The sequence below is a fragment of the Triticum urartu genome, chromosome 4, assembly GCF_003073215.2.
Source record: "Triticum urartu cultivar G1812 chromosome 4, Tu2.1, whole genome shotgun sequence".
Lineage (NCBI taxonomy): Eukaryota > Viridiplantae > Streptophyta > Magnoliopsida > Poales > Poaceae > Triticum > Triticum urartu.
The window spans coordinates 116,144,486-116,167,961 of record NC_053025.1 but is presented as its reverse complement, the minus strand read 5'-3'; positions in this window follow the sequence as shown (position 1 = coordinate 116,167,961).

Sequence of the window (23,476 nt, the reverse complement as noted above, 5' to 3'; positions counted from 1 at the left end):
TGAAGCCAAAAGATGCAGAGTTGATAATGATAGTGCAACTTATTTGTGGCACTGCCATTTAGGTCATATTGGTGTAAAGCGCATGAAGAAACTCCATTCTGATGGACTTTTGGAATCACTTGATTATGGATCACTTGCTACTTGCGAACCATGCCTCATGGGCAAGATGACTAAAACACCATTCTCCACAACTATGGAGTGAGCAACAGATTTCTTAGAAATCATACATACTGATGTATGTGGTCTGATGAATGTTGAGGCTCACAGCGGGTATCGTTATTTTCTCACCTTCACAAATGATTTGAGCAGATATGGGTATATCTACTTAATGAAACATAAGTCTAAAACATTTGAAAAGTTCAAAGAATTTCAGAGTGAAGTGGAAAATCATCGTAACAAGAAAAGAAAGTTTCTACGATCTGATCGTGGAGGAGAATATTTGAGTTACGAGTTTGGTCTTCATTTGAAACAATGCGGATAGCTTCACAACTCACGCCACCCGGAACACCACAGCGTAATGGTGTGTCCGAACATCATAATTGTACTTTACTAGATATGGTGCGATCTATGATGTCTCTTACCGATTTACCACTATCATTTTGGGGTTATGCTTTAGAGACGGCTGCATTCACGTTAAATAGGGCACCATCTAAATCCGTTGAGACGACGCCTTATGAACTGTAGTTTGGCAAGAAACCAAAGTTGTCATTTCTTAAAGTTTGGGGCTATGATCTTATGTGAAAAAGCTTCAACCTGATAAGCTCGAACCCAAATTGGAGAAATGTGTCTTCATAGGATACCCAAAGGAGACTGTTGGGTACACCTTCTATCACAGATCCAAAGGCAAGATATTCGTTGCTAAGAATGGATCCTTTCTAGAGAAGGAGTTTCTCTCGAAAGAAGTGAGTGGGAGGAAAGTAGAACTTGATGAGGTAACTGTACCTGCTCCCTTATTGGAAAGTAGTTCATCACAGAAATCTGTTCCTGTGACTCCTACACCAATTAGTGAGGAAGCTAATGATGATGATCATGTAACTTCCAGATCAAGTTACTACCGAACCTCGTAGGTCAACCAAAGTAAGATCCGCATCAGAGTGGTATGGTAATCCTATTTTGGAAGTCATGTTACTTGACCATGACGAACCTGCAAACATTGAGGAAGCGATGATGAGCCCAGATTCCGCAAAATGGCTTGAGGCCATGAAATCTGAGATGGGATCCATGTATGAGAACAAAGTGTGGACTTTGGTTGACTTGCACGATGATCGGCAAGCCATCAAGAATAAATGGATCTTCAAGAAGAAGACTGACGTTGACGGTAATGCTACTATCTACAAAGCTCAACTTGTTGCAAAAGGTTTTCAACAAGTTCAAGGAGTTGACTACGATGAGACCTTCTCACCCATAGCGATGCTTAAGTCCGTTCGAATCATGTTAGCAATTGCCGCATTTTATTATTATGAAATTTGGCAAATGGATGTAAAGACTTCATTCCTGAATGTATTTCTGGAAGAAGAGTTGTATATGATGCAACCTGAAGGTTTTATCGATCCAAAGGGTGCTAACAAAGTGTGCAAAAGCTCCATGCGATCCATCTATGGACTGGTGTCAAGCCATCTCGTAGTTGGAATAAATGATAGTGTCATCAAAGCACTATCCGGTTCCATTCACTATACAGACTCCTACGAGCGAGAACTAGCCACTGTGTTTACCAACAAACAAAGCTGAGCTCTGGGACATCTCAAAGTGTTAGTCAATTTGATAAATAATTGTGTATGTGGATAGAGAAACATCACTATGTGTATATAGAAAAATGAGGAAGTATAGAATTCTGGATAAGCAATAAAGGATACTTGAATAGAGTTTTCATCAAAGACCTCAGTGGAAGCTTGTGCTCCTGTATATATATTGAGCATCAGAACTCATACAGCGACTACGTATACAAGGATGGGTGCGGGCAAGTCATGTTACGGACTCGCCTCGCATGCGACGCCGCGGCACGCCGCATCGTCGCCTGCTACGGCTCGTTCCTGGCTCGGCCTCGCCGGGATGGGGGAGGGGGGTCCCGACCCCCCCCCCGGCTCGGCCTCGCGCTAACGCGGCAGTGCGCTCGTTTGACAGGCGCAGTGCGGTTATTCTGTTTCCCCCCACACGCACCCACACACCCCTAAATAGATAATGGGGGCAAGTCCATACAAGGAAGATGTGTCAGTACAACTATGCACCGAGGGGCAGTGCGGTTATTCTGTTTCCCCCCCCCACACGCACCCACACACCCTAAAGATAGATAATGGGGGCAAGTCATGTTACGGACTCGCCTCCGCATGCGAACCGCGGCACCAAGTCATGTACGGACTCGCCTCCGCATGAGACGCCGCGGCACGCTCTACGCCTGCTGCTCATTCCTGGCTCGGCCTCGCCGGGATGGGGGAGGGGGGGTCCCCCCCTCCCCCCGGCTCGGCCTCGCGCTAACGCGCAGTGCGCTCGTTTGACAGGCGCAGTGCGGTTATTCTGCCCCCCCACACGCACCCACACACCCCTAAAGATAGATAATGGGGGCAAGTCCATACAAGGAAGATGTGTCAGTACAACTATGCCCCTCGGTGCGGTGCGGGGGCAAGTCATGTTACGGACTCGCCTCCGCATGACGCCGCGGCACGCCGCGTCGTCGCCTGCTACGGCTCGTTCCTGGCTCGGCCTCGCCGGGATGGGGGAGGGGCCCGACCCCCCCCCCCCCGGCTCGGCCTCGCGCTAACGCGGCAGTGCGCTCGTTTGACAGGCGCAGTGCGGTTATTCTGTTTCCCCCCACACGCACCCACGCACCCCTAAGATAGATAATGGGGGCAAGTCCATACAAGGAAGATGTGTCAGTACAACTGTCGGTGCAACGCGGATCGTGGGCATAATGTCTATAGAGATAGCAAGACGCTTAATTGGACTTTCACAAAGCACATACCTTGATAAAGTTTTGAAGAAGTTCAAAATGGATCAAGCAAAGAAAGGGTTCTTGCCTGTGTTACAAGGTTGTGAAGTTGAGTCAGACTCAATGCCCGACCACTGCAGAAGATAGAGAGAAAATGAAAGTCATTGTTCCCTATGCTTCAGCCATAGGCTCTATCATGTATGCAATGCTGTGTACCAGACCTGATGTGTGCCTTGCTATAGTTTAGCAGGGAGGTACCAAAGTAATCCAGGAGTGGATCACTGGACAGCGGTCAAGAACATCCTGAAATACCTGAAAAGGACTAAGGATATGTTTCTCGTATGAGGTGACAAAGAGCTCATAAATGGTTACATCGATGCAAGCTTCTAGTGAACAGACATGATCCGGATGTACTCTATGCACAGACTCAGAGGATCAGCAAATCCGGAATACTGGTTTAATACTTGAATAACGGGAAACCCTGAGGAAGCTGGCTGCTCAGTCTGGTGCCAGTTCTAAAGCAATGATGTAGCATCGAGTGAGCCTGTTGTGGTGATCTATGTGTGAAAGCCGTTCTCCGGACATAAAGTACATCGCTCGCTTCTCGGCACGGATGCCAGCTCAAATAAACACCAGAAGGAAGTTGCATATGTCCGAATCTATGTGTTTTATGGGTCTATCAACCTAGTTGCATTCGTGAGGTGCCAATGGAAAAGTCTTTTCATAATCAATACGTCTGCTGTCAGATTTGCACTTCTGGCCAACAGGAAATCACGGAGCATTTGTTCACCCAACAAGACAAGCACAAGCACACAAAGAGCGTCTCCCATTATTACATATCCGGCCGAGTCACAACAGTCAGGAGGGAGGAGAGACGCAGTAGAGAGTTCGCAATTAAGTTACACTACAGATCTCTATGATTCTTTCATATGTCCCAGGACCGCAATGGGTACTACAGCCACGAGAGCAAAACCATGTAGTCAAAACACCAGAGCGTCATGTATGGTTCTTACCGAGATCGATGTATTGTGTCAATTCATAGTTCATTATTACTCTAGTGACAAGCGCGCGAGACCGAAATTAAATCATCTAGCCGCTAGAGGCACTATATCACAAAGTTTGTCTCAGTTATGACTTACATTTCCTCTATAGCTGTAAATGTTTATCTATTCATGCTAGAATTGTATATTAACCAGAACCACATTGAGACCATTGTGTGCATAGACAAACAGAATGACGATAGTGTACACTAGTTTTGCCTCCTCACGTTGACTAGCTCGATTAACCAAATCTATGTGATCGGTTTATGTCGTGCCTAACTTATAGACATGAGGTTCCAATTTGGCAAAACGGGATCACATTCATTAGACGATGAGATGATTGGACTTTGGAAACTCCTCCATCCATTCGCACTTAAGCCACGATGATCGGTTTAGTTGTTGCTATTGAGCTTTTCCTTCAGGACTTTATACATGTTCTATGATTATGAGTATGTAAACTCCAGTACCGGGAAGGAATCACGTTTGTAGTCCCTGAGCCAAAACTTCACAATCATAAGCTGGTGATTCTAAAGAGCTCTCTACGAGTTCTCCTCACTACCTGATTCTGTGAATGTACTGTTGAGTTTGCTATAGATCGCGAGTTCTCGTGATTTGCTCACTCGACTTCGGTTAGAACGTATCTCTGCCCCTCTCGAAAGGTAATTGGCACATAACAACTAACGCCTTGCAAGCAATCTTTACAGCTAGATGAGTTGTTACGGTGACATCAATACCTTGATAGCATATTAATCAACGAAGAGAAGAGACTATACGCCGTCTGACGGGTGTAACGAGATGTAACTTAGTATTGTGTAAGCATGATACCGCGACACCCCACGAAGTCGAACCTCTCGGGCACGGTAACCATACCAGGTGACAATGGACAAATGTATGTTGTTACTGCGGTCGATGGATCCGAAATTAATAATCTGCTTGCGTAGAATATGTAGAGTTCCAGAATGAATGTAGTCATCCCAGGTCGCTCACCTGGTTCATATATGAGCCAGCAGATATGTAGTCTTCTCCGCCTACGGCTCAACCCATAAAGTCTCGAACCCGTACGACCCGGCTTACGTCCCTCTTAAGAGCGATGTTCGGTGCGACAAATCGTGCCTATTATGACGTTCTATTGTACTTTGAAAGTTCTGTCAATCCGAAGGTAGTTCAGTGCCACCATTGGCCAGCCTGCTCCGGATATCTGATCGAACTCCTCACCGAATCACTCTGGCATGAGAGTCTCGAAATCGTCTGTCCAGACTAAAGAATCGAGTACACATCTAGAGAGGCCTGATGACTATGTTCTGGGAACCTTCGTGGAAGGGTTCCGGCGCAAAGTTCGGACCAAGATACCGGAGGTTACCGGTGCGCGGGATCCAAGTCATTAACCGGCGAGAACCCCTCGGGAGCTTGCTTTAAGTGCAGCATTGCTGTCGTGGGCCTTCAAGTGGACCAGAGGAGGACGAGCCAGGACCTGCGCGCAGCCGCCGCATGCCCCCTCTCCGTCGGTAGTCGCACTAATTATTGTACAAGGATTCGGATTTGGCGGCGACGCCCCTCCCTCTCTCTGCCGCGCACTACTCTCTCTACACCTCACTCTTGAAGGGTTACGGAGATCCTCACATCCCGAGGAATTAGTGACCTCACACCCTGTGCGGGAGCGGCAGCGACGCTAGGAAGGGCCGGAACCTCATCGCCCGCGCTCCTCCACTCCTTGTAAGTGATAATGGGGAGCGGCACCCCCCGCCCTCCAAAGTAGAGACAACAACAAGGGTTGATCGAGTTGTCTCGTGTCCTTTTGTGCCTCGTCGCTGTGGTAGCCCCTCCCGACACCACCGCTATTCCACCTCATTCATATCCGTAGCGCGTGCTTAGGCGAAGCCCATTCGGCGGTCGATCCATTCATGCGCTGTATTTATGCTCATTCACCGTCATCACGCCAGTCTGCTGGCCGTCTACCTCCTCGGCCTCGAAAGCTACGTTGCCTGGTCATACATTAGTGGACGTCAGGTCTCCAGCCGAAGACTTAAACGTGCTCTGACACAACCTTGCTGCTCAACCTCTACGCGGAGGTGCCTACTCACTTGTACACCGTACTGTGGACTCACATGCTCGGCTGCGTGGAACGTCGTTACCTAGCCCGCACTCTACACAAGCCACGGTTCTACTTAGCGCTTTTTTTGCGCTTCTGTAGGGTTTGAGCTGCATCACTTAGAGTACGTTGTACGCACACTCTCCTCCTTGCTTACTGGCGCTTCAGCGTAGAATCTCTACGTGTGCGTAGATTGCTTTTATGAAGTTACTACCGTGAGGGAGTCCTGGATTAGGGGGTCTCCGGACAGCCGGACTATCTCCATTGGCCGGACTGTTAGACTATGAAGATACAAGATTGAAGACTTCGTCTCTGTCCGGATGGGACTCTACTTGGCGTGGAAGGCAAGCTAGGCAATACGGATATGGATATCTCCTCCTTTGTAACCGACCTTGTGTAACCCTAACCCTCTCCGGTGTCTATATAAACCGAAGGGTTTTAGTCCGTAACACATACATAACATACAATCATACCATAGGCTAGCTTCTAGGGTTTAGCCTCTCTGATCTCGTGGTAGATCTACTCTTGTACTACCCATATCATCAATATTAATCAAGCAGGACATAGGGTTTTACCTCCATCAAGAGGGCCCGAACCTGGGTAAAACATCGTGTCCCCTGCCTCCTGTTACCATCCGCCTAGACGCACAGTTCGGGACCCCCTACCCGAGATCCGCCGGTTTTGACACCGACATTGGTGCTTTCATTGAGAGTTCCTCTGTGTCGATCGCGTTAGGCTTGATGGCTCCTACTATCATCGATAGCGATGCAGTCCAGGGTGAGACTTTTCTCCCCGGACAGATCTTCGTATTCGGCGGCTTTGCACTGCGGGCTAATTCGCTTGGCCATCTGGAGCAGATTGAAAGCTACGCCCCTGGTCAGGTCAGATTTGGAAGTTTGAACTACACGGCCGACATCCGCGGAGACTTGATCTTCGACGGATTCGAGCCACAGCCGGGCGCGCCGCACTGTCGACGATGGGTATGACCTGCGCGCGCTGACGAGCAGTACCGCAGCTCTCGCTGCCGACCCTCCGCAGTCCACTTAGCTCGGAGCCCGCCTACCGCAATCAGCGTACCGACCCGTTATTGCGGAGACCAGAGCGGCGCCAGATCTAGCGACGTGTGATGGCTTAGACAACTTGGACCTCGGAGGGGCTGACAAGTAGTTATCAACGGCATTGAGCCAAAACACCAGACATAAAGTTCACTCTATCGTCAGCCCGTGACTCAAAGGGCTTGCAGCGACTCTTTTTCTTGACTCCGAAGCCATCCCAGTGCTCACTGTGATTCCCAAATCGAAATCTGGTTGAGCTCGGATAGCGCGTACCGCACTCTCTCGAAACTTGTCACCGCCCGGGCGGAGTGATGCTTTCAGCACTCGCCCTTCGCGCGCGTTTTCAGGTGACATTCTAGAATGATCCACTAACGGCGTCATCTCTCTCTCGAGTCAGGGAGTAGCCCTGGCGCGGAGTTATGAGCTCATCTAGCGCATAGGGACGATGGCGGAGTGGGACACGTCGAACGACAATTTGTCGCCATTCCCACCCCAGCCAACACTATGAAGTAGCCGCCGAGTCTGCTGACGAGAGCTCTCAACCGACATGCTCGCCTTTCGTACTCGCGACAAGAACTACAGACGCGTATGGTACGCGATTGTGATTGCCGGCGCATAAAGGATGACACCGTCCCAACAGCAAGCGCTGGGAGAAAGGAGGGAGATAGACCACTCACTTCACTATTCAACTGATACATGGTGTGACACACCAAAACAGAAGAACGACGCCAGCGAGAGAGTCGGCGATTAAGGAACCAGCATGCGCGTAAGGCTTAAGTTTCCATACTCATCCAAAGCAGCATGTCAGAAGCGTAAGTTGGACACTTCAGGATGGCCGCTTTAGAGGCCCCACTTCTTCGTAATTCCCGCTGCTCTTGCCAGACAATAATAGATATACAATCCCCAAAGCTTGAGAGCAGGTAGAGGCTAGACCACTGCCGAACCATTGGCATATACGGAAGCAGTCAAACCTAATCCAACACCACGCAGAGTATCTAGTCAAGATCAATAGGCGCGGCAGACGACTCGTAACGTACGGACAAGCAACCCGTAAGCGAGCAGAGACATGTCCGTCAAAAGCGACCTGTTGCCACCGCAAGGAGTCTGAAAAAGTAGAAGCGCTCAAGGCTGCGCAGACACTACTCCAAATCAGATGGAGCATAAAGTACTCAACACAGCAGCGAAGTACGGCGGCAATCGCCCCACCAAGAGCTACCCAAAGCGGAAGTTGCTACCTGAATTCGATGAGGAGGCCTCAGACCCCCCACAACCAAAAATAAAAACGAGCCACCTGGCCGGATAGACGACCTCACGGCCAACATAGAGCAAACAACGCCACTCACAAGCCAATACGCGATCCACGCGAGGGCTCGCACCAAAAGGACGGCGCAACCAGATCCATCTATGGACCACGCAAGCGCGCCCCAGCATACGATGTAACACAACAAACATCCGAACAACGCGGTACACCCAGATACAGGGGTGCCGCACACCCCCTATGTTTCACCCGAGTGGTGCTGGACCATGAATTTCCAGAAGGGATTCAAACCCGTAAACATAGAGGCATACGACGGAACAACAGACCCTGGGGTCTGGATTGAGGACTTATATCCTCCATATCCATATGGCTCGAGGAGATGATCTCCATGCCATCAAGTACTTACCCCTCAAGCTCAAAGGGCCAGCTCGGCACTGGCTTAAAAGCCTCCCCGAAAACTCCATTGGAAGCTGGGAAGAGCTCGAAGACGCTTTTCGGGCAAATTTTCAAGGGACTTATGTCCGACCTCCGGACGCGGACGATTTGAGTCATATAACTCAACAGCCCGGAGAGTCAGCCCGAAAACTTTGGAACATGTTTCTTACTAAAAAGAACCAAATTGTCGACTGTCCGGACGCCGAAGCCTTGGCAGCTTTTAAGCATAGCGTCTGCGACGAATGGCTTTCCAGACACCTCGGCCAAGAAAAGCCGAGAACAATGGCAGCATTAACAAGCCTCATGACCCGCTTTTGCGCGGGTGAGGACAGCTGGCTAGCCAGATGCAGCACCAGACCGACCACCAGTACATCTGAAGTTAGAGATGGAAACGGGAAATCACGAGCGCACAAAACAATAACATACGCCGAATAAAGAAGACAAGCCACGAAGAGCACGGCAGTAACGCCAAGACTTCAAAAGCTCCATCGGGCGCAGGTCCACAAGCCGCCCTCTAAAGCAACGCGCCACAGATACGACTACTGCTCACATGCCCTAACCAAATCTGACTCAAAGTATTGTCAGATTGCCATTAGCATCCTTGGTGCATAAAACCCGGGCACTATCGAGTACTCAATCAGGAATGATATGCAGGTCCTTCCGCACTGTCCGGCATAGGCTCTTCCTCCAACCCCAGGTGACACAAGGGAGAGGGATGCACACCAGGTACAGAGACGAGGCTGGCCCTGCTCACCAAGACATACTGAGGTGAACAAGAAGAAGATATTCACGCACAAGTCACAAACATTAAAGTGTAACTGTGATCAAGGGAGAAAACAAAACGAGGCTCTCCGCAGACAACAAATTATGCCCGCCAAGCGCGCTTCTCTACCTACAGCCGCGAGGAGCCTCTCGCACACTGGTCGATCTCAACCGATCACATTGTGTCCGGGAGCCCGAGTCGTGAGGATACTCGAAGCAAGTATCCGGCGGCGAATCACACGGAAGTGGGCTGCCCTGGTACTAGACCCAATAGACGTCGACCACCGGACGACGGTACTACCCATATCAACAACGAGTCCGATGGATGCGGATAGGACGTCTGCCAACAGTATTCCCGAGGGAGAGAGTGCCGCAGCATGGAAACCTCTCAAACACCATGAGCGTTCGCTCTACCAAGGATACAATCCAGGCACGAATGGGATTAAGACCCTAACAAGAACAACTCTGCCATAGACACAGCAATACTACCTGCTTAAAGGAGTCAATTAGAACGCGAGGTAACGCCAGGCCGGCTCATTGCACGGGCTCCCTGCTACTAAAGGTTATATTCGGCTTCCCCGATAACTTCCGTAGCGAACATTTAACCTTCCACATCGCTCCGTTCCAAAGTGGCTATCAAGCACTACTTGGACGCGAAGCTTTTGCTCGCTTTAATGCAATACCACATTACGCTTCCCTGACGCTCAAGATGCCCGGTCCACGCGCATCATTACAGTGAACGGAAGTATTAAGCGATCTTTGCGCGCCGAAGAGAATGCGACTGCCTTGGCAGCCGCACACTAAAAACGGCCTCACCAACTAAAGCATTTGATAGGTCGTCAAGACCACGGACGCGGTTAGACGAGTCCGGCGCTGCTATATGTAATTTGTACCGGATTGATGGCCACACCCCTATTACAAATACAAGGGGCTCAACGCGCGCAGACAAGTGGCAATTTCTACTTCATTTTTAGTTATACATGGTTTCTTTAAAAACTATCTTTTTGCACGACAACTTTTTCACCTAAGTTCCTCTCTTTTATATGATCATCGTGCTACACCGTCCAGGATACATGCACAATGGAGACACAGGCGCAGTACATGCCCTCCGAGCCTTGAGCAGGCAGTTAATCATAACAGTTTAGAATCTGAAAGCCCGCTGCCAAGTCCAATTCTTTTTAGGATTTAAGAACCCATTGCGCAGAAACTCTCTTTTCTTACTGTCTCTTGTTGATACGACATACCCGAAAATGTCGTTCAAAGTACAATGTAAGCAAGGATACCAAGCCATGTTCTCTCGGCAGGAGCTGAAGAGGCAACCCTACTGAGGCCGCACCTACCCGACAGTGGACCCAACGGAACCCATGTGGCCACGTCAGGAATAATGCACGTACGCTGGACAACCAGGGCTTGCTGTACAACTGGCACTATTTAGGGCCGGTTTATATATGCACTCATAAAAGAAAGATAACCGAATACCTTAAGGGTATGTGGTTGCTGTCGGGCCATATTGGTGCTAATCTGACAATAAATTGCCAGATGGCGCCGGACCTAGCATCCGGTGAAAAGACAAAAATCCTTATGCCACGCCTCAGAGACGGGGTCTGCCTTATGATTGCAGCAGCGCGCGCGTAATGCATTTGGCCTCATATGAGGGTTCAAAAGGCTTGGGGCTTGTGCCGGCTCCAGCGTTTGCGTGCTTACGTTCTGCTTTATCGGCGTAAGAAAGAGAGTGCAGCACCTATGCTCCTACTCTGAGCGATTTGTGCCCTGGTTCTGTACGGAACGCCCACTCCATTCCAGTAAGGATAAAACGTCTCCGAGAACTATACTGAAACTAGATCTGTCTTGCTAGTCTATAGCGTTCCAAGATGACTGTGCTCAACGCACTCGATTCGGATCCGCTTTAATCGAGAGAGTATAAGAATTCCTCCGCCGTAACGAAGGGCCGTTTTCCGGCCAGGCATGTACGCACCCCGAGATCGAGAGAGTGCAGAGCCACCAGGGGCTATCTAGTAGCCCCACTGTCAAACTCCAATGGCTAAGTGAAAGTGTTAAAGCATTATAGTACGGTTGCCTCGTTCGCTACGCTATCACCTCCTTAATAGGACCAAGACGTTGGGTTAAGTGTGAACACGCGTTTTTTGCGAGCACCTCCGCATTATATGCGTGGGGGTTGAAGCCGACGACTGCAATCTTTCAGGTTATATACATATATACACAAACGGCCGCACATGAGGCATCACATTACTTTCCGGCAAAAGTATAAATACATCCTTACTATATTTCATAAAAACATTGTGTTTACAATGGGAATACATGTCATTCAAACATAATATTCTTCGAGCACTGGGACTCTATCAAACGAGCACCCTCAAGAACCTCTTCAAAATAGTGCTCGACAGCTACTCGGCCTATGGCCGAACCTTGCGCCGCAATAGTGGTAGCATCCATCTCCGCCCAGTATGCCTTGACACGGGCAAAGGCCATCCGCGAGCCTTCTATGCATGCCGACCTCTTCATTGCGTTGATGCGCGGCACCGCGCCAAGGAACTGTTGCACTAAGCTGAAATAGCTGTTCGGCTTCGGCTTCTCCGGCCACAACTGATCTACAACAGACCTCATGGCGAGTCCGGACAACCTATTAAGTTTGGCCCATTCGGCTAGCTGATCAATCAAGGGAAGCGGACGCTCTGGAAGTTGAATTGCGACCAGAATAGCTTGTCCACTTCATGATCTGATTGATCTGGGAAGTATTCGCCCGCATCGACAGCGCTCGCCGCCAAGTCCATATATGTGTCTGCCGAACTCCACAGCCGATCCAGAGGGGCATACTGCGGATCTCCGAACTTCCTCCGCAGCAGAAAGGGCTTCCCAGCCGCAATATCCCCGGCTTCGCGCAGCTCCTCCTTCTTCGCCCTCATAGCAGAGCGACTATCTTTGGTCGCCATAGTGGCCTTCTCAAGGTCCGCTGCCTTCACTTGGTTTTCTTCTTCAAGGAACTGGCAACGGTCGGCAGTGCTTTTTAATTCTACGGCCATCTTGGCCATCTTTTCTTTGCTTTCGCAATGGGCGGCCTTCTCGGCTCTTAACTCTTCGGCCGCCTTCAAAGCAGCCGCATTACTAACCCTCGCTTGTTCCTTGGCTCGGGCGAGTTCCGCCCGAAGGGTCTCCACGGTGGCAGCTCCGTCTATAGTCACAACATATTAAAGATACTCGCATCATGCTGCTCTTATTGTGTGACATTCACCAGAAAACATTACTTACCCTGTGATTCGTCAAGCCGCTTGTTAACAATCTCGATGTCGGTGTCTGCCATATCCAGTTGCCGTTTTAATTCGGCAAACTCACTAGTCCGGCTAGCCACCGGAGCTTCCACCACCTGCACATAAAGGCAGTCTGGTTATTGCCTGGGACTATGATCCTCTGTTCGCCGCTTCTCGACGACAACCAGAGTCTCAGGGGCTACTATCTACACAGGGCACACCTAACATGTGCGGTACTATATCATCATATTTTCACGTACCTCAAAGCCTGTCAGTTAGTAGACTCATAAAGGCTTCATGTAATCCACTTTCGGCGGACGAAATTCTTTCCATCACCGTACCCATCAGCGTACGGTGTTCTTCTGAGATGGCCGCTCGCCCCAACAGCTCCCTCAGAACGTCCGACCGCATACCAGACGGTGCCGGACTCTTTTGTTTGCTCTCTTCGAGAGCCGGGCGCTGGGGACTTCGGGGGTCTATGGGATTATCTTCTGGCCTCACCGGATCCGGAGAGGCCCTCCGTGACGACACTTCGGGGTCGCCGCTTCTTGAGCGGAGGAGTCCGGGGAGGCGTTTCGCTCTCCATCATCTCCGGAAGAAGATCCCCCGAAGACGAGCTCAGCTGAGAAGGGCTAAGACCCGAACTGCAAGATATATGCGGCGGTTATTTTCTCAGAAGAAAGATAGTATACCTTCACTATTAAAGTATTTTTTGGATCACTTACGACTCGTTGGAGGGCTGATCCCCCCGCGGACTTTGTGCGGCAAGAGCACCCCCCGAGGCAGGACCCTCTGTTGGAGACTTCTTCTCCTCGTTTGGAGGCCTCGGCTTCCGGATCCTCGGAAGCATCCCTCCCCCGGTTATCCTCCTTTGGAGGCGCTCATTCCCTCGGTTGGAACTGGCAGCGATGGGGGCCCGCACGCCCATATTATTCATGTATCTTCCTCGGGGTCCTCCGGCATCAGCGTGGCGACCTCCGCATGCATCTTTGCCAATACCGCGTAGATGGTCCTTTGCAAAAGCCCTCGAGAGGGCCGTGCACTTGAATCCACTCTGATACTGCCTTTGCTTCAGCCCTAGTCCTGGGCGTCAAAGAAGTGATCTAAAGAACCCGGATCCTCAGAATAATATAACGTGTCCATATGGAGAATGCCGATAGGTAAAAGGCAGGTGTTCGGCCAGAGGATATTGCTGTCACTATGTTCACAGGGTGGCTTGAACCGCAAAGTTTGCGCGCTCCACATCTCTCAGCACTACCTACGTTTCACTCATACAGTATAGCATCGCGACCTCTATTTGAGTCGAAGAATGAATTGTACATTCGTTAGTATACGCGGCAATGTCTCCTCGTCACCCGAGGAAAGTGTTTGAAGTGCATTTGAGCGCGACCTTCTGGGTTGAACTCCCACAAGCGAAGGGGCGGCATGTTGCAAGGGCTGGACTTGACGAACACAGCATAACTTGTATTACCACTACCAAATTAAAATCTCCCTCGAAGAGATCTCGAATGCGGCTTTGCAGTATAGGCACGTCCTTGGCTGGACCCCAGCTCAGACCTCTGCTAATCCATGACATCATGGTGGGGGGCCCGAGCGGAAAGCGGGGGCAGCCGCCCACTTGGCACTTCTGGGAGCTGTACGTAAAACCACTCCCGTTGCCATAATTCGGACACCTCTGGAAAGGAACCTTTCGGCCATGGAGCTCCTGCCATCTTGCCTATTGATGCACCTCCGCACGCTGCATGTTGCCCCTCGATCATCTTCGGCTTCACTTCAAAGGTCTTGAGCCACAGGCCGAAGTGAGGGGTAATGCGGAGGAAGGCCTCACACACGACAATAAATGTCGAGATGTGGAGAAAGGAGTCCGGAGCTAGATCTGTGGAAATCTAGCCCGTAATAGAACATCAAACCCCTGACGAAGGGATCCAGAGTGAGGCCTAGGCCTCGGAGGAAGTGGGAGACGAACACGACGTTCTCGTTGGGTTCGGGAGTAGGGACGACCTGCCCTCGAGCAGGAAGCCGATGCGAAACCTCGGCGGTCAGGTATCTGGCCTCCCTCAACTTCTTGATGTCCTCTTCCGTCAAAGAGGAGGGCATCCATCGGCCTTGAAGGCTGGATCCGGACATGATTGAAGATCCGGAGCACCTAACCTGGGCTTTGGGTGTTAGAACTCGAGGCGGGGGAAGGGTTCGATTGAGCACGAGAGGGAAAAAAGCGAAAACCTTGTCCCTTTATAAAGAGGGTGAATATCAAGCGTCCTCTCCGTAGCCGTTTAGGACTTGCCTATAATCTAGGAGTCCTAGACACGGTTGGGTTACCCACGACCGCATTGATGAGAATCCCATGTAATAAGGGGACACGATCTCTGCTTTGACAAGACGTGTCGAAAACCGCCTCGCGTTATGTGCGGGGCTGGTTAAAGAAACGGTTCGAATAATCACCGGGCCATGACATAACGTCATGCTGCCAAAACAAGCCAGCAAATTAGATCTGCGAAAATATTATTCTCTCTACGGTGGTAGTGGAACTTATTTTGCAGGGTCGGACACTATCCTCGTTTTCAAGTTCTTCTGTGATGTATTCGGAGAAGGAACCCGCCTTGCAATGCCGAAGACAATACTGGCCGCGGACTCATCGTCATTGAAGCCTGGTTCAGGGGCTACTGAGGGAGTCCTGGATTAGGGGGTCTCCGGACAGCCGGACTATCTCCATTGGCCGGACTGTTAGACTATGAAGATACAAGATTGAAGACTTCGTCTCGTGTCCGGATGGACTCTACTTGGCGTGGAAGGCAAGCTAGGCAATACGGATATGGATATCTCCTCCTTTGTAACCGACCTTGTGTAACCCTAACCCTCTCCGGTGTCTATATAAACCGAAGGGTTTTAGTCCGTAGGACAACAACACACAATCATACCATAGGCTAGCTTCTAGGGTTTAGCCTCTCTGATCTCGTGGTAGATCTACTCTTGTACTACCCATATCATCAATATTAATCAAGCAGGACGTAGGGTTTTACCTCCATCAAGAGGGCCCGAACCTGGGTAAAACATCGTGTCCCCTGCCTCCTGTTACCATCCAGCCTAGACGCACAGTTCGGGACCCCCTACCCGAGATCCGCCGGTTTTGACACCGACAGCTATACGTTACCCAATGCTCTAACTACAGAGGCGATTAAGTTGGGTAACGCCAGGGTTTTCCCAGTCACGACGTTGTAAAACGACGGCCAGTGAATTGTAATACGACTCACTATAGGGCGAATTCGAGCTCGGTACCCGGGGATCTGAATAACAATTCAAAGGAAAAGTAGATCGCAAGGCAAATATATGAGAAAGAAGACCCGGGGGTCGTAGGTTTCACTAGTGGCTTCTCTCAAGAAAAATAGCAAACGACGGGTAAGCAAATTACTGTTGGGCAATTGATAGAACTTCAAATAATTATGATGATATCCTTGCAATGATCATTACATAGGCATCACGTCCAAGATTAGTAAACCGACTCCTGCCTACATCTACTACTATTACTCCACACATCGACCGCTATGCAGCATGCATCTAGTGTATTAAGTTCATGGTAAAACGGAGTAATGCAATAAGAACGATGACATGATGTAGACAAGATTCGTTTATCTATATGGCGGTAGATATAGATCTCATATTTTTATCCTTAGTAGCAACGATACATATGTGTCGGTTCCCTTTCTGACACTGGGATCAAGCACCGTAAGATCAAACCCACTATCAGGCACCTCTTCCCATTGCAAGATAAATAGATCAAGTTGGCCAAACAAAACCCAAATATGGAAGAAGAAATACGAGGCTATAAGAGATCATGCATAAAAGAGATCAAAGAAACTCAAATATTTTCATGGATATAAAAACATAGATCTGATCATAAACTCGAAGTTCATCGATCCCAACAAACACACTGCAAAAGAGTTACATCATATGGATCTCCAAGACACCATTGTATTGAGAATCAAAAGAGAGAGATGAAGCCATCTAGCTACTAACTACGGACCCGAAGGTCTACAAAGAACTACTCACGCATCATCGGAGAGGCATTAATGGAAGTGGTGAACCCTTTGGTGATGGTGTCTAGATTGGATCTGGTGGTTCTAGACTCAGCGGTGGCTGGATGAATATTCCGTCGACTCCCCTAAGGTTATGGTATTTTGGGGGTATTTATAGAGCAGAGAGGCGGTCCGGGGGGCACCCGTGGTGGGCACAACCAACCAGGGCGTGCCTGGGCCTCCTGTTGCGCCCTGGTGGGTTGTGCCCACCTTAGGGCACCCCCAGGTGCAACCAGGGCCCATTGCCTTCCCTCTGGCCCATAAAAAATCTCCGTAAAGTTTCGTGGCATTTGGACTCCGTTTGATATTGATTTTCTGTGATGTAAAAAACATGGAAAAACAACAACGGGCACTTGTCACTATGTCAATAGGTTAGTACGAAAAAATGATATAAAATGATTATAGAACATCCAAGATTGATAATAAAACAGCATGGAACAATAAAAAATTATAGATACGTTGGAGACGTATCAGCATCCCCAAGCTTAACTCCTACTCGTCCTCGAGTAGGTAAGTGATAAAAACAGATTTTTTGATGTGGAGTGCTATTCACAAAGTCATATCATATTCTTTTCTTTATAGCATGGACATTTGGACATTTATGTGATTTAAAGCAATAGTCTAGTTTTGACATAATAATTTAGATACTCAAGCATATCAACAAGCAACCATGTCTTTCAAAATATCAATGCTAAAATAAGTTATCCCTAGCCCATCATGCTCAAACATTGATCCATTCATGAAACACACTCGAATATTAACTACACCCAATACTTGAGCACGATCATATTGCCTCCTAGTTGGTGCTTTTATGAGAGAAGATGGAGACTCAAATTTCAAAATAAAAATTGCATAAAGTAAAAGAAAGGCCTTCGCAGAGGGATGTAGGGATTTGTAGAGGTGCCAGAGCTCAAATCGAAAAAATTTGAGATAAAAACATTTTGGGAGGTGTATCCATCCCACCAACGAAAATGACTTAGAGTTCCCAATACTTTCCATGCATAGATATATCATAGGCGGTTCCCAAACAAAAAATAAAGTTTATTCCTTTTTCCACCATAACTTTCACTTTCCATGGCTAACCATATCCACGGGTGCCCTCCATACCAACACTTTCCAAGGAATTTATTATTTGACAACATAAAGTAAATTCATTTCTTATTGCATTTCGGGACTGGGCATCCCTAATACCTTTGCCTTACTCTCGTGCAATGACAAGTGAATAAACACTCATCTTGAGAATAACACATCTAACATGAAAAATATTAGCCACCCCTCACCGCTCCGTGAGCGAAACAAACACACAAAAGAGAAGCTTATTTTGAAAATTAGAGATGGCACATGCAAATTTGCTTAGAATGGCAAAAGAATACCACATATAGGTAGATATAGTGGACTCATGTGGCAAAACTGGTTTAAAGGATTTTGGATGCACAAGTAGAGGTCATACTTAGTGCAAAATGAAGGCTAGCAAAAGATTGGTAAGCGACCAACCAAGAAACGAATAATCTCATAAGCAAGCATTAAGCATAACACCGAATAATGCACCACAAGTACGATATAATTTTCATTGCATGATTATTGACTTTCATGCATGCATAGGGAATCACAAACCTTAACAGCAATATTCCTACTAAAGCATAATTACTCATCAACATAACTCACATATCACATCATCATATCTCAGAACTATTACTAAGAATCAAGTTTATTTTGTCCAATGATCTTCATGACATTTTTTTCTTTATCCTTCTTGTATATCTATCACTTTGGCACTAATTTTCATGTGTTGCTTTTCATAAGCTCAAACAAATATAAGTGAAGATCATGAGCATAACAAATTTTCTTTCTCTGAAAATAACTTAAGTGAAGCAAGAGAGAATTTCTTCAAAATTTTACTAACTCTCAAATAAATCTAAGTTAAGCAAGAGAGCATGTCTTCAAAAATAACAAAGCACACCATGCTCAAAAAGATATAAGTGAAGCACTAGAGCAAGTCCTAGCTCATAAAAGATTTAAGTGAAGCATAGAGAGCAATTCTAACAAGTCATGATATAATTTTGCCTCTCTCAAATAGGTGTGTACAGCAAGGATTGATGACTTAAAACACAAAATAAAAGAAGCAAAGACACATATCATGTGACGAATAAAAATATAGTCTCGGGTAAAATACCGATAGTTGTTGGAAGAAAGCGGGGATGCCACTCGGGGGGCATCCCCAAGCTTAGTTGGTAGCTCATTCTTGGATAATAGCTTGGGATGCTGGGGGCATACCCAAGCTTAGGCTCTCACATCCTTACTTCATCCATCGTAAAATAACCCAAAACTTGAAAACTTCAATCACACAAAACTCAACAAAGCCTTCGTAAGATCCGCTAGTATAAGAATAATAAACCACTACTATAAGTGTTGTATCAAACCAATTCATATTTTGTTTTTGTATTATATCTACTGTATTCCAACTTTTCTATGGCAATAACTCATCAAAGAAAACCATAGAGCCATCAATATAAGCACACAACACAAAGAAAACAGAATCTGTCAAAACAGAACAGTCTGTAGCAATCTGACTATTCCGAATACTTATGTAACTCCAAAAACTCTGAAAAAATTAGGATGACCTGAGAAATTTGTATATTGATCTAATGCAATTGGAATGGATATTTTATCGCTCTCTGGTAAAAAATGAAAATTAATTTCGTGAGCGTAAAAGTTTCTGTTTTTCAACAAGATCAAACAACTATTGCCCAGGAAGATCCTAAAGGCTTAATGTCGGTGTCAAAACCGGCGGATCTCGGGTAGGGGGTCCCGAACTGTGCGTCTAGGCCGGATGGTAACAGGAGGCAAGGGACACGAAGTTTTACCCAGGTTCGGGCCCTCTTGATGGAGGTAAAACCCTACGTCCTGCTTGATTAATATTGATGATATGGGTAGTACAAGAGTAGATCTACCACGAGATCAGAGAGGCTAAACCCTAGAAGCTAGCCTATGGTATGATTGTATGTTGTGATTGTTGTCCTACGGACTAAAACCCTTCGGTTTATACAGACACTGGAGAGGGTTAGGGTTACACAAGGTCGGTTACAAAGGAGGAGATATCCATATTCGTATTGCCTAGCTTGCCTTCCACGCCAAGTAGAGTCCCATCCGGACACGAGACAAAGTCTTCAATCTTGTATCTTCATAGTCTAACAGTCCGGCCAATGGAGATAGTCCGGCTGTCCGGAGACCCCCTAATCCAGGACTCCCTCAGTAGCTCCTGAACCAGGCTTCAATGACGATGAGTCCGGCGCGCAGTATTGTCTTCGGCATTGCAAGGCGGGTTCCTTCTCCGAATACATCATAGAAGAATTTGAATACGAGGATAGTGTCCGACCCTGCAAAATAAGTTCCACATTCCACCATAGAGAGAATAATATTTTTGCAGATCTAATTTGCTGGCTTGTTTTGGCAGCATGACGTTACGTCATGGCCCGGTGATTATTCGAACCGTTTCTTTTAACCAGCCCCGCACATAACGCGAGGCAGTTTTTCGACATGTCTTGTCAAAGCAGAGATTGTGTCCCCTTATTACGGGATTCTCATCAATACAGACGTGGGTAGCCCAACCGCGCCATCAATTGTGGCGCTTGGGGGATAAGCGAGTTTTACTAGGCAAGTGGGGACGCTTAGCTTCGTCCGCCCATATAAAGGGATAAGGATTCACCTTTCCATCCATGCCTTGTTCCTCCTTTGCTCATCCGTTTCCGCACACTCGAGATCTAGCGCCCAAACCCTTGCTTCCACCTCAACCTTATCCAACCATGTCCGGAGTGGGAGGCAAGTGGATGGTCTCCTCCGTCACGGAGGGAGACGTCAAGAAACTGAGGAGAGCCGGATACCTGCCCGACGACATTGCACATCGGCTCCCAGATGAGGGGCAGCTCATCCCCACCCCCAGGCCCCATGAGAGGGTGGTATTCCTCACCCATTTCCTCCACGGACTGGGATTCCCTCTCCATCCCTTCATCCCGGGGCTCATGTTTTATTACGGCCTGGATTTCCACGATTTGGCCCCAAACTTCATCCTCAACATCTCGGCGTTTATCGTCGTGTGCGAGGCCTTCCTCCGCATCAAGCCCCACTTCGGCTTATGGCTGAAGACCTTCAATGTGAAGCCGAAGGTGGTGGGCGGCTGCCAGGCGGAGTGCGGAGGCGCCATGGTGGGCAAGATGCCCAACATAACATGGCTCGAGGGCTCCTTTGTGGAAACCATAAAGGGATGGCAATCGGGGTGGTTCTATATCACCGAGCCGCGCGACCCCGCATGGGTAGCGGCCCCCGAGTTCCGATCTGGCATCCCCATGCGGCTCACCTCCTGGAAAGAGAAGGGCCTGTCCTGGGGTAATTCAAAAGAGCTGACCGGACTCCAGACATGTACTCAAAACATGGTGGACAAGAAGCTCAAGCTCGTCAACATAGTCCAGGTTATGCTCATCCGCGGGATACTCCCGTGCCAACAACGGGAGTTCACCTTGTGGGAGTTCAATCCGGCGCAGCACCGGACTCTGAACAGGCTCTTCGACACGACTCACAAAGACGCCTGGAGGGTGCTGTTCAAAAGTGCCGAGGTCCCTCCCCCTATCACTGAGGATCGCGGATTCAGCGTGAAGCGCCAAGCCAGTGCGGTAAGCTGCTTAACCTTTCACAGGATATTCATTTTTATATAGATTGACTCTATGCGGGATCTAAACTCCCGTACCTTTGACAGGACTGGCAGAAGATGGCCGGACAGATTGACTGTCCGGCTCCTTTGCCCGAAGGCCCCGCAGATGCTCTTCTGGCGAAGATGTTGACCCCGGCCCCTTATAAGGTGCCGGAGAAGACCAAGAAGGCCAAGGGAGCTCGAAAGATTTCCCGACGCCAGGCATCGTCGGACTCACCGTCCGATGACTCTGCGGCGCACTCTTCCCCCGAAGACGAGGAAGAAGAAGAAATGCTCCCCCACCGACTGGGGGAGACAGAAAAAGGAAGGCCGCCCCAACGGGGGGGGGGGGGCGAAGGGTCCAAGAAGGGAAGGACTCTCCTTCCGGACAGCTCCACCGCCACCGACGAAGGCGAAGACGAGTGGTTGACTAGGGACAAGCCCCCGGGGAGATCATAAGTATTCAGATACCAAAGTAACCCATAAGATTCCTTGTTCGCACCGCTTTCCCTAATCGCCGAACATAATTACGCAGGCCGCCACGAGCCAATATCGAGGTATCATCAGACGGCTCCCTCGGCTCGTCAGACATGGATAGCGATCCAGTCCCAACCGCCACCTCCCCTCATCCTGCCGACGATGCCGAGGTGTTCTCTCAAGAGGCACCGGATCGAGGGGGACAGTCCCGGAGGCGCCTCAAGGTGACCTTCCGGACTCCGGGAGCTGAGGGGACGGGGTCCCCGAGAGCTCCGAGTTCGGCCCTCAGCCGAACACCGCGCTGGACCCTCCAGCGGTTCCGGGCTCAGGCAGGCGGTCCCCTTCTAAGAGGGGCAAAACGCCTGTGCCGGTGACCTCTGTCCATCCAGAGGCACCGGACAACCTGCTGGAAGCGCTTTGCAGCGCGTCCATCAACGAGGAGCACTGCACCATCATGAGCGCGGTGATCCAGAAGGTTCAGTCCGCCAAGAGCGGATTGACTAAAGCCTGTGCAAGCCTTCTAACAGGCTTCGAGGTAAGTGTTTTAAAATGTAATAGAAGTATTACCGCATAGACAGTAGCCCCTGATGCTTTGTTCGGTGTTCACAAAGAAAAGCCGAACAGAGGATCAAATAGTATCGCAGGAGTCTAATATAAGTATGTCAATATGCATATGCAGGCTTCTCTGCTGGTGTCCGCCGCCCTAACTGCGGAGGTCGCCGTACTGAAGCAGGACCTCGATGGGTCCAAGAAAGAGCTCGGCCTTGCCAAGAGGCAGCTCGAGGAGAACAAGGGTAAGTAATACCCCGTCTATAGATATGTATATATAAAAAAGGACGCGATTGCAAAATGACCGGATCATTGTATATTTTGCCAGGGGCCACGACTGAGGTGGCGACCCTGAAGCAAGCGCTGACCAAGGCCGAAGATACAGCGGCCAAGGAGCGCACCGAGCGGGAGAGGCACGAGGCTCCGGTGGGCGAGGTGCAGCAAGAGCTCTAGGCTCTCGTGACGAAGCACGAGGCGATGGAGCTTGACTTGAAGACGCGGGAGTCCGAGCTTGCCGCGGCCCGTGAGAGCGCAAAGAGTGCCAAGGCCGAGGCCCAGAAGGTCCTTCAGGAGATCGACGCGATGAAGAATATAGCGGTGGGTAAGGCTTTCTATATGCAAAGCAAGCATGTAAAAGTGAATTACCGATTACTTACCCGAATCCGAAGCTCTTCAGGAGCATTCGCAGATTTGCCCCGCAGTGTGTCCGATGCCACACAATTTTACCAGGCCGAGGACGGAAGCTTGACGGAGAAGCTGTTCTGGTCTCAGTATGCTGAGGCCGAACATCCGGTGCCAATGAGCGACCAGCTGAAGCAGATGGTCGAGCTACATAAGGCGGCCGATCATGCCATGAAGGGCTTCA